Source organism: Lepus europaeus, chromosome 18 (genome assembly GCF_033115175.1).
Source record: "Lepus europaeus isolate LE1 chromosome 18, mLepTim1.pri, whole genome shotgun sequence".
In the NCBI taxonomy this organism is placed as follows: domain Eukaryota; kingdom Metazoa; phylum Chordata; class Mammalia; order Lagomorpha; family Leporidae; genus Lepus; species Lepus europaeus.
In genome coordinates this window covers 72,070,773-72,086,751 of record NC_084844.1, presented here as the reverse complement: position 1 = coordinate 72,086,751, position 15,979 = coordinate 72,070,773, and the positions used below count along the sequence as shown (strand labels likewise).

The following is a 15,979-nucleotide window of genomic DNA, read 5'->3' as shown; positions in this document are numbered from 1 at the left end:
ACAAGGAATTCCATTCTCTTTCTATTACCCATAAATAAGAGTGTGGATAATCTCAATTGCTTGCTCCAAGCCTAATTCCTTTTGCCACAAAGAGAATCAACTTCAGATAATGGTAGTGCTGTGAGTCACAGAGCAGAGGTGAAAAGAACCCGTGTTCTCACTGACGTCACTCAGCCATTGAATTTATCAAGCCCAGGACCACTGTGTCTGGCTCTCCTCATTGTTCAAGCTGGTTGGAGATGGGCTCTTAGTGACCTGAACTAAAAACATCCCAGTGAAAACACCATGTACTCTCTACAAGATGTCTGGGAGAAGGATTTTAAACTAAACTATCCACGGTCACCTAATGGGCCACTAAAGAGTTGGACTCACAATTTTGTCTTAGTATGAGGTGTCCTAACTGAGGACAAAGCCACCAGGATTTCTTCTGTTTGATTCATCTTCCATTTGAGGAAGGTACTGTAGTGCCTAAAAAGGAGTGCAGGAACCTCAGTTTTCCCACTCAGCTGTGTGGCCCTGAGAAAGGTGTTTAGATTCTATGGCTCCACTTTCTCACCTGCCCATGGAGAGTATCACAGTGCTTGTTTAGAGGGTTATTGTCAGTATCAAAGAAATGAAATGACTCACGTGTATTATAGTTTATTCCAGCTATGAGTGGCACACAAAGTAAATATTTAAAAGTGTAGCTTAGGGGCCAGCATTGTGGTATAGTGGGTTAAATCACAGCCTATGACTGGCATCCCATAGGGTGCCAGTTCTAGTCTTGGCTGCTCCACTTCTGCTGGAGCTCCCTGCTAATACACCTGGGAAAGCAGTGCAGAATCCAAGTACTCAGGTCCCTGCACCCAGGTGGGAGGCCTGGATGAAGCTGCTAGCTCACGGTTTCAGCCTAAGTCCTAGTGGCTGCAGCTATTTGAGGAGTGAACCAGCAGATGGAGGATACCTCTCTCTGACTTTTCTTTCTCTATAACTCTGCCTTTTAAATAAATAATGTCTAAAAAAATAAAACCACCTGTAGCTTAACACTTCTCTCACATTTAAGGATTCAAAGATATTCATTCCAGGAGAGGCTCATTTGCCTTGTTGCCTTATCCATAATATCCCCTCATGGTACAAAATGGTTCCTGCAGCTCCAGTCATCCACCCTCCATCCCATCCAGAAGGACAATAGCAAATGAGAAGAGCATTTTTCTACTCTAAGAATATTTCCTTGGCATTGCACCTAGCAGATATGATTGACATTTCACAAAGAACAGTTCAGAGCTAACAGAATTTACACACCCAGAGTCTAGAACCCAAAAGATTTTACAGGACCCAAGATGTTAGCAGGAAACAAAAGGCCTGGGGAAAGTGTTCTGAATGTATTACACTTGGTAATGAAGCTTTCGTGTAGAAATAACAGCAAACCCGATTTAAGTGGCTGAAATGTTAACACCAAATAAAAAGGGAACTTCAAAAACTTTTCACATGACATTAAGCAGAAACACAGAAAACATTCAAAATCAAGATCATGCACTGTATGCCCTGAAACTCTTAAGCACTGCAAACATGAAAATGAACTGTACCTGTATCTTTATGGGGAATCAAGAAGGCAGGACTGCCTGTTGCTCAACCACCTACATCCACACCTGAGCAGTTTCTGGACCTGTAGGGAAGATGTTTTAGAAAGGGAAATATGTGATCAATGCCATATTTCTGACACTCCCACCTTCCATAGGAGCACAGAAGCCATCATTTAGTTCCCCTAAAAGTACTTATCTTCCCCATATACAACTGATATCATTTTTTCCCTAGTCTTTTGTCTAAAAAAAGAGGCACCAGATTTCAAGATTTTGTTTTATAAGTCTATACCTAGAGCCCTTGATATCGGACAAGACCCCCTAAAATTCACACTAAAATGTGGCCCCTTAAAGTTCCATAGACATGCTAGCCGGGGTGCCACATGTACTACCAGAATTTGGGGTGCCTTACAATTTTACCACGGGCTTATTACTAAATCCCCAATATTAATAAGCCCAAGAGGGTTCTTGCCTAATATTTAGAGAAAAATTCTAAATACCGGCACAGATAAACGAGGCAGCATGGTACATTTTAAGCTTTTATTCAGTAGAAAGAGGTAATTAGGGGTTCATACCAAGCACCAGGAACCAGCCACGTGGAAGAGCATCTAGGCCAGGATGCCCAGAGCACATGGCCCGAAGGCCATGCGCCCTGGAGGTGTGGGGCTACAGCAAGCCCCTTCCTAGCAAGACGCCAGGGAAAAAGAGCAGGCTGGGCACACTGTGCCCCAGGCTTTTAACCCACTCCAAAGGGGAGTGGTCAATTAACCTGATTGGCTGGTGGGCACCCCGGTAAGGCCAGGTAGGGGAATGAAGCCACACAAGGGCGTGGCCAAGGCATCAGGTAGGAGCATGAGGTCACACAGGGGCGTGGTCTTCCAGTTCACAAATCCAACCTGTATGCCTGCCTACTTCATTCCCCCCTCAGAGACTCCAGACCTTAATCTTAAGGGGATGTTGATGGGCGTTGAGTCTCCATCTTCTGTAGCTACTTCCTGCTGATTAGGGGCGCAGACCCTGCCTGTTCTCGGTCTGGGAGTCTCTGCCTATCTCATCTAATGAGTTCACTTCACGAGCTGGATCTCCTTCAGTCACCGCCATTCTCACTGTCTCCTGCATGGTCATCATTATTTTCAGAAGTTGCCGGGTTCCATTGTAACTCTGGAGTGACCGTGGGAGTCCAAAGCATGGCACGATGTCTTTTAACATGGCTTTAAGCACCTTGTGTGCTTTCTCCATTCGGGTTGAAAAGGCCTCCATCCATCCTGTAAGAGTAACAATAAAGACTAGGAGGTACCTATAATTACTAATTGGGAGCATATTGGTAAAATCAACCTGCCAATCTACACCTGTCTGTTCCCTTCCTCTGCACAGGAGTCAACAGGGGAGGTGGCCTTACATGGGGAGGGTTATTCTGTAAACACAGTGGCCAAGAGAGAGTCATTTCCTTTATGACTGTATTTAGTCCCTTTCCTCCAAAAGCTCGGGAGACCAATTGTACTAAGGTATCTCTTCCCAAGTGGGTAGAGTTGTGTATCTACTTTATAATTTTCCATTGAGTGACCATTGGTAGCATAATTATGATTTAGCATCCACCATCCATTTGCATTTTTAGTATAGCCTTGCTGTTGGGCCCATTCAACTCCGGCTCCATATAGTGCAGTTCCTTAATGACTTCCACAGATTGAGGTATAAGGGCCCTTTCCAAATTTTCCTGCATAGCTGTTCTATCTGCTCATGCATTTCCCTGGTTAACATAATTATCTCCCTTCTGATGTCCCTTGCAGTGGATGACAGCCACCTCTAAAAGCTCCAGTACTGCCTGAAGTAGAGCCAGTATCTCTTTTCCATATTTAACAGGGGTCAGTAAGCCCCTCTCTTTCCAGATGGCTGTGTGTGCATGTAGCACAAGGAAAGCATATCTGGAATCTACCTATCTATCTATTTATATTAACTTGCTGACCTTTTCCCAGTTGTAAAGTCTTAGTCAATGCAATAAGCTCCGCCTTTTGGGCTGAAGTATTGTGTGGTAGTGCTTGGGCTTCTAATGTCTGAGTAAAATCCACTATGGCATAGTCTGCCTTTCTAACTCCTTCCTTCATATAGCTGCTGCCATCAGTAAACCATTCGGCATCTGGATTTTCCAGGGTCCCATCTCGTAGGTCTGGCCTACTAGAGTTCACCTGCCTACTTCATTCCCCCCTCAGAGACTCCATCCCCTTAGTCCTAAGGGGAGTTGATTGCCGTCAACTCATTTCTTCTGTGATTGCTTCCTGTTCATGAGGGGTGTAGTACAGTCCCTGCCTATCCAGTGTCTGTAAGTCTCTGTCTATCCTAACTAACAAATTTGCTCTGTGGGTTGGAGCAGTCTCAATCATTGCCAAGGTCTGTGTCCCTGCATAGTCAGTTACTCCCAGAAGTCGAGTTCTAAGGTTTTTGATTGGCTTATAGGAATAGTCAGGAATGTCTTTTGTATACACCTGTGAAGACTTAAGAGGTAGAAGTTTAGTTCTAATTTTACAGAAGTAGTCATGTTCACTAGCACCTGGTCAGGTCCCTTTTATTTAAGCTGAAACTGATCTGAAGAGGATCTTCATATGAATGGCTTGCTCAGGAATTTCTAATGTTGGAGTTTTTGTTAAAAACTCCTTGATTCCTTGGAACACCTTTGCAGCTCCCCTGTCCAGCACAGTGTCTGTTTCAGAGGCTTTTAAGCAAACACAAGGCTTAGAATCCAGATCCTGGAATCCATAACTCTTGTAGCTACCCTTTTCAGTACAGAGTCTGCATCAGGGCCTTTTTAAAGCTGTATACAAAGGTTCGGAATCCAAATCCTAGAATCCAAGTTCCATAGAATCCTGTCATCAGCAATTCCCAATACTGGAGCTTTTATTTAGAAGCTCCTTAGTTCTCTGGAACAACTTTTGTAGCTACCCTTTTCAGTATGTACTGTATCAGGGCATCTTTAAAGCTATACACAGAAGCCTGGAATCCAAATCTTGGAATCCGAAGTCCATAGAACTTTGCCATTCTCAGAAATCTCCTCAACTACCTTTAAATATCTGACCCTATGTTAAAACATATTAGATAGTAATTTTACAGAGAAACACATATGTAAGATTTTACATTTGAGGCACTTACTAAACCTTAAATACCTAAAAACACAGTTAATGGAGTCTGACACTTAGACATGACTAGAACTTACGATGCATACTATCACACAATAGAGCAAAGTAAACCTTTGGAATTAAGTTTTGTCATTAAAGTTAATACTGTAGTTTTTTTGAGAACAGAGATCCTACATGGGAAGTTAGTACACAGTGACTCCTGTTGTTAATTTAACAATTAACATTCTTATGTGTGACATCAGTGATCACCCAAGGTTCTTGACATGAGCTGCCTAGGACATGGAAGCCTTCTGAGTTCCGCAAACTCCATCAGTATTCAGACAAGGTCATAAGCAAATGAAAGTTTTCTCCTCCCTCCAGAAAAAAGTTTATCTTTCAATGGCCACTCTTCTCCACTGGGATCTCACCCAAGGAGGTTCTCCACGTACAGACCTTCTGCACAAGTCTCCTGGCATTCCACACCTGAAATTCTCTTGTGGGCTTTCCAGCCAGACCAGAATGCCTTTAGGGCTGATCTTGAAGTCACTGAGTGGTACTTAAGGCGATTGCCATTCTATGAGTCTGCTGTATGGACTCCTTCCCATGTTGGAGCATTTATTCCTTTTAAATTTATTATTATTAATAATAAACACTTAATCCTATTGACATGATCACTCTAACACTTAATCCCACCTATATGATTGCCTTAAAACTTAAGATGTTAACATTACCATCTAGCCCAAGGGGATTTGTAATTTTATAGCAAATTTTAAACTGTACCCTTCGAAGTAACTCCATAAGAGTGCATGCAGAGCTATACCACTTTACAGGACCTGAGAAAATAAAAACAGACACAGCTCTTTACGAGCTTAATTATTTTTAAGTATTTTACATGGATATATTGTATTAGCTATAATTTCTTAATCAGATTTAGTTGAAGGGACTCCCAATTATTAAGTGTAGATCTTCTAGGGAGTCTCCAAATGAGCACATGTAGAGCTGCCTATAGTTAAACTACTTTGTAACCTGGGGAGATAAAAGGTAAATAGGGCTAAGCTTTGGCCTATTTTTATTTTTGATCATTTACTTTAACCAGTGATCTGACATTTTAGTGCTGCTATGCCTGTTATGGGGTCTAGTGTATAAATCATACCAAGGATATATAAACCACTCAGTCTGAGAATGTCATTTCAGACTGTTATAATCCTTGCTCAGAAACAAAAAAATTAAAAAAAGAAAAAAACAGGTTAAAAAAAGGCGTCCTGAAGCAAAAATAACAAACGCCAAACCATGCTAATACCGCCTCAGAACGAAAATAAAAAAACGAAGGAGGATAACCGTCTGAGGACGAAAATAACAAACGCCTATCCATGCTAATACCGCCTCAGAGCGAAAATAACAAACAAGGAAGATAACCGTCTGAGGACGAAAATAACAAACGCCTAACCATGCTAATACTGCCTCAGAGCGAAAATAAAAAAACGAAGGAGGATAACCGTCTGAGGACGAAAATAACAAACGCCTATCCATGCTAATACCGCCTCAGAGCGAAAATAACAAACGAGGGGCATAACCGTCTGAGGACGAAAATAACAAACGCCTAACCATGCTAATACTGCCTCAGAGCGAAAATAAAAAAACGAAGGAGGATAACGTCTGAGGACGAAAATAACAAACGCCTATCCATGCTAATACCACCTCAGAGCGAAAATAACAAACGAGGAAGATAACCGTCTGAGGACGAAAATAACAAACGCCTATCCATGCTAGTACCGCCTCAGAGCGAAAATAACAAACGAGGAGAGTAACCGTCTGAGGACGAAAATAACAAACGCCTATCCATGCTAATACCGCCTCAGAGCGAAAATAAAAAAACGAAGGAGGATAACCGTCTGAGGACGAAAATAACAAACGCCTATCCATGCTAATACCGCCTCAGAGCGAAAATAACAAACGAGGAGCATAACCGTCTGAGGACGAAAATAACAAATGCCTATCCATGCTAATACCACCTCAGAGCGAAAATAACAAACAAGGAAGATAACTGTCTGAGGACGAAAATAACAAACGCCTATCCATGCTAGTTCCGCCTCAGAGCGAAAATAACAAACGAGGAAGATAACCGTCTGAGGACGAAAATAACAAACGCCTATCCATGCTAATACCGCCTCAGAGCGAAAATAACAAACGAGGAGAGTAACCGTCTGAGGACGAAAATAACAAACGCCTATCCATGCTAATACCACCTCAGAGCGAAAATAACAAACGAGGAAGATAACCATCTGAGGACGAAAATAACAAACGCCAAACCATGCTAATACCGCCTCAGAGCGAAAATAACAAACGAAGGAGGGTAACCGTCTGAGGACGAAAATAACAAACGCCTATCCATGCTAATACCGCCTCAGAGCGAAAATAAAAAAACGAAGGAGGATAACCGTCTGAGGACGAAAATAACAAACGCCTATCCATGCTAATACCGCCTCAGAGCGAAAATAACAAACGAGGAGCATAACCGTCTGAGGACGAAAATAACAAACGCCTATCCATGCTAATACCACCTCAGAGCGAAAATAACAAACGAGGAAGATAACCGTCTGAGGACGAAAATAACAAACGCCTATCCATGCTAGTTCCGCCTCAGAGCGAAAATAACAAACGAGGAAGATAACCGTCTGAGGACGAAAATAACAAACGCCTATCCATGCTAATACCGCCTCAGAGCGAAAATAACAAACGAGGAGCATAACCGTCTGAGGACGAAAATAACAAACGCCTATCCATGCTAATACCGCCTCAGAGCGAAAAAAACAAACGAGGAAGATAACCGTCTGAGGACGAAAATAACAAACGCCTATTCATGCTAATACCGCCTCAGAGCGAAATAACAAACGAAGGAGGGTAACCGTCTGAGGACGAAAATAACAAACACCTATCCATGCTAATACCGCCTCAGAGCGAAAAAAACAAACGAGGAAGATAACCGTCTGAGGACGAAAATAACAAAACGCCTATCCATGCTAGTACCGCCTCAGAGCGAAAATAACAAACGAGGAAGATAACCGTCTGAGGACGAAAATAACAAACGCCTATCCATGCTAATACCGCCTCAGAGCGAAAATAACAAACGAGGAGCATAACCGTCTGAGGACGAAAATAACAAACGAGCTAAGTATGCTAATTTTGCTTCAGGAATGAAAATAACAAAAAGAAGTGAATAATAACATGACTTAATGTTGTTATATAATTATAGTGATATATATATATATAACATACACATACATGTTATGTGTAGGTTATATACATATACAGCAGTTATATTATAGCATGTACATACACAGATACACCCTACACATGTGCTATATAAATCACGATTTGAAATGCATAGCTCTATTAACCAGGCATGCAACATGCTATATATATATATGCAAAACTACACATGCTATATATATATGCAAAACACAATATAAATCATAATATGATCTAGAATACATAGCAATATTAACTAGCTATATTATTAACTACATGTAGTATATATATTTATGTACATACATACCCACACATAGACTATGCATATACTATATATATATAAAATACAATGTAAATCTTACTAATATTATATGAAATATGTCTCTATTGACCAGGCATGTAGCATGTGTATATACATTATATATATATATATATATATATATACATATATACATAATTTGAACTACATATCATTATTAACCAGGAATGTAGCATGTGTATATGTATACACACTACACATGATATATATACTATGTACATACACACAATATAATATAAATCATATTTTTAGATACTCCACCTCTACTATATGTATTATATATTATAGTTATTACAATTTAAATCATAACATGATTTAAAATATATATTTTCATCCACCAAGCATAGTAGCCTGTGTATATACCTATACCCACTACACCTATGCTGTATATGTACTATATATATATATATATACAATATAAATCACAATAATGATTTAAATATAAATATTAACCAACCATTGTAGCATGTGTATATACATATACACTCCACACCTAACCAGGCATGTAGTGTATATATATATATATATATATACCACACATATGTCATACATATACTATATGTATAAAACATAATATAAATATTATTTAACTGTATTAACTATGTATGTAATATATATTTACCGATACACACTACACTTATGCTGTATACACATATATCATATACAATAAATTATAATAGTATGTGTATATACATACTACACATATATATGCACAACACAATATAAATCAAAATATAATATAGAATACATGTAGTAACTATATTAACTATGCATGTAGCATGTATATGCCATATATATACATATAAAATACACTACAAATCATGTAATAAAAACGACTTAGCACACATATCACACCCATACTGTATATACATATATATATATATATAATATATATACAATACAGTATAAATCATGATTTGTATTAACCGGGCATGTCATATATATATATGTATATACCTATGTTATAGATATATTATATAATACAATATTTATTAACCAGGCATGCCACAGACACACACATATATATACATCCCATACTTATGCGGAATATATATATATCATATATATATATATATACATCCACTATAAATCCTATAATAAAATGGATTAAAAGATATGGCTCTATTAACCAAGCATACAGCACACACACACATACATATATATATATATATATATCATATGTATAATACACTATAAATCATAATAAAATGGCTTAAAAGATACGGCTCTATTAACCAGGCATATAGCACGTGGTGGGCCATGGGGGCCGCCATCTTGGGGTGGAGTCTATTGCCCTTCTTCCTGTGAGGGCGGAAGTTCCTATAGTGGGCCGCCATATTGGGGCGGAACTCCCAAACTTTGTCAGGAAGTAGGGCATCAGCCAGGTTTAAAACTCCTCCTCCCTGACGCCAACACGTTTCTAAGCAACCAAAATCAATTCTCCAGTTTGAAATTAGCATCTGAACCACACGTTTTTAAGCAACCAAAGCAATTCATCAACTTGAAATTAGCATTTGAAAGCTTACTTGTTACCGCCCTGGACTGAGAAGTTTCAAACTTTTTAGCCACTGACACTAGTTAAGACTTAGCCCTAGAAAGCAGGTAAATTGTCTTTGAAACACACTAATCTCTCTTTCACTAACAACATCACCAAAGAACAAGAGAAAGAAAAAAAATTCCTTAAAGCCAAAACTGCCAAAGAAACTCAATCAGCGTCTTTCCTTCTTGAAACTACCAGCAAAACAGCTAGTTTGCGCCTCTGCCGAGCCGCTGCTGGCCAAATTGGCCTTATGGAGCTCGGCAGGGGTCCTGCGCTCCCACAGGCTGCAGGTCGCCTGAGGCCTGCAGGCAGGCTCAGCCCCAGAGAACCTGGCCTGAACTCGTGCCTGCTCCAAAGGAGCTGCAGCAGGCTGAGCTCGCTCCCCTGAGCTGCGGCGGGTCGCCGTCTGTGGGCAGGACCCCAGAGAACCCAGTCTGAACCCGTGCCTGCTCCGAGCGAGCTGCAGCGGGCTGCACATGCTCCCATGAGCTGCGGTGGGCAGCCCCCACTCTTGGGATGCTACCACCACGTAGGGCGCAGCCCCAGGAGCCCAGCGCGAACCACACGCATTCCCGCCGAGCTGCCGCAGGTCACTGCATTTGGAGTCCCAGCGCGGGAAAGCCACGTGGGTCGGCCATGTTCTAAAGGGCTGGGGCAAATCGCGCTTGCCCCCACTGGGCTGGCAAAGCCCCCCTGGGGGCTCCACAGAAACCACCCTTGAGACCCCAGCGCAGAAAAGCTGCATATGGCGCCTGGATCTGGTGCTGAGCCTGGGGCAACGTGGGGCCAAAGGCCTGGCATTTGACCACCTGCCCCGCAACCAGCACCAGGGCAGGAGAAAAAGACGCACCCCTCCCCCAGCAAAGTTCGTGAAAGCAACACACCAGGGCGGGTGCTTTGGAGCCGTGCAGGAAAGCACCAACCAAGATGGAGGAGACAGAGGATGCAGGCAGAGAGATAGAGTCAGAAGCCACAGTAAGTTCACCACAACCATGCTGCCTAGTTTTAGAAATTCTTAGTCCCTTCTTAAAAATTGTAAATCCCTTAAAAATTACATATTTTATATCCCTTCGTGGTTGCCATATGATATCGGACAAGACCCCCTAAAATTCACACTAAAATGTGGCCCCTTAAAGTTCCATAGACATGCTAGCCGGGGTGCCACATGTACTACCAGAATTTGGGGTGCCTTACAATTTTACCACGGGCTTATTACTAAATCCCCAATATTAATAAGCCCAAGAGGGTTCTTGCCTAATATTTAGAGAAAAATTCTAAATACCGGCACAGATAAACGAGGCAGCATGGTACATTTTAAGCTTTTATTCAGTAGAAAGAGGTAATTAGGGGTTCATACCAAGCACCAGGAACCAGCCACGTGGAAGAGCATCTAGGCCAGGATGCCCAGAGCACATGGCCCGAAGGCCATGCGCCCTGGAGGTGTGGGGCTACAGCAAGCCCCTTCCTAGCAAGACGCCAGGGAAAAAGAGCAGGCTGGGCACACTGTGCCCCAGGCTTTGAACCCACTCCACTGCAATTTGAGCTTACAATTCTGGTGTTTGGGAAATGTTGCCAAATTAGCATCAACAACATATTTTTTTTAAGATTTATTTTACTTATTTGAAAGAGTTACAGAGAGAGAGATACAGTCAGAGAGGTCTTCCATCCGCTGGTTCACGCCCCAGATGACCGCAACAGCTGGAGCTATGCCGATCCGAAGCCAGGAATGAGGAGCTTCCTCCGTGTCTTCCACGTGGGTGCAGTGGATTGGAGCACCCATATGGGTGTTTGGCCTTCCTTGATTATAAAGGTGATTCTTAGTGAAATGTTACATAATTTCTAAGAAGAATGAGAATTTACTATAACTAGAGAACCTAATGGAAAGCAGTGTGCAGTACATTGCACGCGTTCCAGCCCACGTTTAGCTAACTGGTAAGACAGGCAAATAGGGCCTGAAGGCTGGAGCCGGCCTCACTTCAACAAAAGGCCACAGCGCAGTCCACGATCCCCGATCTCCCTCCGTCCTCTCCACACAACCTGGGGAGAGGCGGACTGCGCGCACACAGAGGGAGGGAGGCTCTGGAGGGAGCCGAGGTCGCTGGAGCAGGGACGGGGCCTGTCGCCCATGTCCGGAGCCGCCCCAGCCCTCAGCGGTGGGGTCCGCTGATGGAAGAGCTCACGTGGGGGAAGTCCAGGTCCCTCTGTAGCTGGTTCTGACAGGATCCATCCGCCCACGGCCCCTTCTGGGAAACCTGGCCCCACACACTCACCACTTCCCGCTCCCGAGGTCCGGGGCTTCCTCTTCTCAGAGAGGAGAAGGCCAAGCCACCGCAGGGACGCTCTTCCCGCTGTAGTCTGGACGCGACTAGGACACAGGGATCTCGCGAGATGATGAAGTTGTCTGCCACCACCACCAGGGCCCCTGATTGGACAGCTGCAAAGCCAATGGGCGTGAGGGGTGTCACAAAAGCCGTAGCCAATCAGCACGCTCGCTGGCACAGTGGGCGTGTGGAGGTTGTTGCCAGGCGACGGGAGTGCAGGCCGGGTTTGGGGTCTGAGGCCGGTGGGGTCGCTGTGGCCTCCGTGTTCCTCGGGGCTCTCGGGACCTCCAGAGTTCGCCATGAGCTGCAGAAGCCGCTCCAGGTGAGTCCCCGCCAACTGCGGATCATCGACTTCTGGTCTTTGTTTCTTCACATCCGGAACGATTTCTCTTGTGGGAAGTTTCTGTGATGTTCCTTTCAACGTTGTTTAAAGATATTGCGTGGTTAATCCTCTTGGTCCATTTCTCTTGTAGATACGTGTTTTCTAGTCTGTCTTTCGTCTTTTTAATATTTCCTGTGTGTTTCTTGCTGTTAGCAATGACATTTAAAAAAAAAAGATTGTTTGAAAGGCAGAGTTAGAGAGCGAGAGAGCGAGAGCGAGAGCGATAGAGAGCGAGAGAGCGAGAGAGAGAAGGCTTCCATCTGCTGCTTCACTCCCCAGTTGGCTGCAATGGCCAGAGCTGCACAGATATGAAACCAGGAGCCAGGAGCTGCTTCCCTGTCCCCCATGCGGGTGCAGGGGTCCAAGGGCTTGGGCATCTTCCACTGCTTTCCCAGGGCATAGCAGAGAGCTGGATCGGAAGCAGAGCAGCTGGGATTCGAACCGGCTCCCACATGGGATGCCCCGGTCATGATATTTTACCCAGTCATCTCATTACCCTCATTACCCTTAGCATATTTTCATGTGTCTATAGGCCATTTGTATTGATTGCATCCTTTGAAAAATTTCTGTTCATGGGCCGGCGCCATGGCTTAACAGGCTAATCCTCAGCCTGCAGTGCCGGCACACCGGGTTCTAGTCCCAGTTGAGGCACCGGATTCTATCCCAGTTGCCCCTCTTCCAGGCCAACTCTCTGCTATGGCCCGGGAAGGCAGTGGAGGATGGCCCAAGTGCTTGGGCCCTGTACCCGCATGGGAGACCAGGAGAAGCACCTGGCTCCTGGCTTCGGATCAGCACTATGCACCGGCCGCAGCGGCCATTGGAGGGTGAACCAACGGCAAAAAGGAAGATATTTCTCTCTGTCTCTCTCTCTCTCACTATCCACTCTACCTGTCAAAAAAAAAAATTCTGTTCATGTCCTTTGCCCATTTCTTAACTGCATTATTTTGTTGCAGTTGAGTCTCTTGAAATCTTTAATCATCACATATTAACCCTTTATCAGTTATATAGTTTGCAAATATTTTATACCACTCTTCACTCTGCTGAGTGTTTCCTTTGCAGCAAAAAAGCTTCCTAGTTTGATGTAATCCCTTTGTCTATATCTGCTTTCATTGCCTGTGCTTCTGAGGTCTTTTCCAAGAAGTCTTTCCTATGCCAATGTCTTGCAGAGTTTTCCCAATGTTTTCCTCTAGTAATTTGTTTAATTAGGTCATAGATTTATTTTTTTTAACTTTTATTTAATGAATATAAATTTCCAGTGTACAGCTTATGGATTACAATGGCTTCCCCCCCCCCCATAACTTCCCTCCCACCCGCAACCCTCCCCCCTCCCGCTCCCTCTCCCCTTCCATTTGCATCAAGATTCATTTTCAATTCTCTTTATATACAGAAGATCAATTTAGTATAAAGATTTCAACAGTTTGCACCCACATAGAAACACAAAGTGAAACATACTGTTTGAGTACTAGTTATAGCATTAAATCACAATGTACAGCACATTAAGGACAGAGATCCCACATGAAGAGCAAGTGCACAGTGGCTCCTGTTGTTGACCCAACAAATTGACACTCTAGTTTATGGCGCCAGTAACCATCCTAGGCTGTCGTCATGAGTTGCCAAGGCTATGGAAGCCTTCCAAGTTTGCCGACTCTGATCATATTTAGACAAGGTCATAAAAGACAGAGTGAGGATAGTAACCAATGATCCTAAGAGTGGCATTTACCAGGTTTGAACAATTATACAGCATTAAGTGGGGAAGAGGACCATCAGTACACACATGTTGGGAGTAGAGCCATTGGTGGTAGAGTAGAGGTTATGATTACAAAGGAATGAGGCCCAAGTGCACTAGACAGGGCCTAGAACAAAGGACAGAGTCATTATTAGAGGAGCTAAGAAAGGTGCTGTCTAAGCTACAATTAAGTTTTCTGATTGAGAGGCAAATAGAACCTGATAGAAGGGGCTTGATAATAATCTGGTGGGCTTTAGGCCTTGTAAGTTAAGAGGCCCAGACCTATCTATCTCTTCACATGGGGTATATCCTAAGGGAGGTGTGAACCTCCTAGGGGAAGGCACTCTGTTGACTTTCATTACTTGGCTGGCCTGGGAGGAGAGCTGGCCAGGTCAAGGCAGGGGGCATCTCTATCAAGAAATTTACAGTTCTGCCTGCAATGTTGCTGACCCTACTTGACCATCCCCTCAGCTGCAGTGGTCACTTTGGAAGTTGGGCTGAGTGAAGGGCTTTTCAGCTTAGAGCCAATAAGATCTGTGGCTCTGACCTGGGCATCCTTCGACTCCAGGGCAGGTCCATTTCCAGTGATCCAACTCTTGGCAGAGCTGCCAGGGCTCTTCACAAGCTGACTTCTGCTGAAGCCCAGGCTTACCACATTGAAAGCCACTGCAGTGGACTGGCCTGTTGGGTCTCCTTGAGGGCAGATCACTGTACAGATCAGCCATTAATAGGCCTGCCACCCATTGCTTCTGATGCCGAGCCTTCTTTTCCTCCTGGTTTGTGTTAAAGCAGACCAGAGGATGCAAGTCAAGGGAGTGCCCGTTTCCCATCTCTAATCTTCGGTGGCCTGAACTACAAGTCTATAGTCACAGGCATGTTCTGTAGTAGTTTTTCTAAGGTAGACAATGCCCATGAGGAAAATTATATTCTCACTTTAAAACTTTCTTTCCCTTTGGTCTGAAAGGGAGGTTTTTTCTACTTACTGTATACTTCGCTGATGGCGAAGTGAATCTAGCTATGAGATTATTATTTGAGTTCTTATTTTGGCTATGCTATTGCAGAAAAATGTTAGCCATCTCTTTTATAAGGTCTAAAGATTAAATTGTGCATCCTACAGATTCCTTCATAATAGAATTAGTTTCCTACCTTGAAGAGAATAGAGAAATGAAAGAACAAGTTGGGCTTAGAATAGAGAAATGAGGGAGCAAGTCCTAGATCGCTTGCTGACAATAGCAATATCACATGAATACTTAGCAAACTGTTTCAACCATTAGATAACAACTTAAGAAAACATTTACCAGAAGGTCCAATGCCTTCTATAAATTTTAAGAATCATGTATTTGAAAACACCTCTTAAATATCTAACATGGTGTAGTTTGTTTAGCCAGTAAACTTAAGCATAACCATATAAAATGTTTTTAGTTTCTTTCTACCAACAAGTCTAAAACATATGATACACAGATTCAGGTCACACAAATTAAAATGTATCTTTGATTGATTTTAGCAGCTTAAATTTATGGACAATCTTATCTATAAGCCATTTAAAATAAAACTCTTAATAAAATTTCCCCATGTGGACATACAATATGTACACACATATAATATAGCATAATAGACCAATATATCAATTTTAATAATAGCTTTTAAAATCTTTAACTCTTTTTGTAGATTGCCAATTGATTTGAATTGCTTTTTCTTTTTAGTAACCTCAGTTAACCATACTTTCTCTCAGTTGGTACTGTTAATACATTATTGGCTTCATCTGTTTACAGAGCC

General features: G+C 42.8%; 1 protein-coding gene across 2 annotated transcripts in view; it reads right to left on the bottom strand.

The window, feature by feature from the left end:
- Positions 1-12,133, bottom strand: part of LOC133746593 (zinc finger protein 883-like) — a 59,144-nt gene extending 47,011 nt beyond the window's left edge. The window contains exons 1-2 of one of the 2 annotated variants that reach the window (XM_062174764.1): positions 12,045-12,127; positions 1,566-1,645 (exon numbers count right to left, since the gene is read on the bottom strand). The gene's annotated coding sequence lies outside the window, so the exon portion shown is untranslated. Of the gene's footprint in view, positions 1-1,565; positions 1,646-11,431; positions 11,572-12,044 lie in introns of those variants that run through there. The other variant, XR_009864242.1, reaches the window with a different exon arrangement.
- Positions 12,134-15,979: the final 3,846 nt, after the last annotated feature.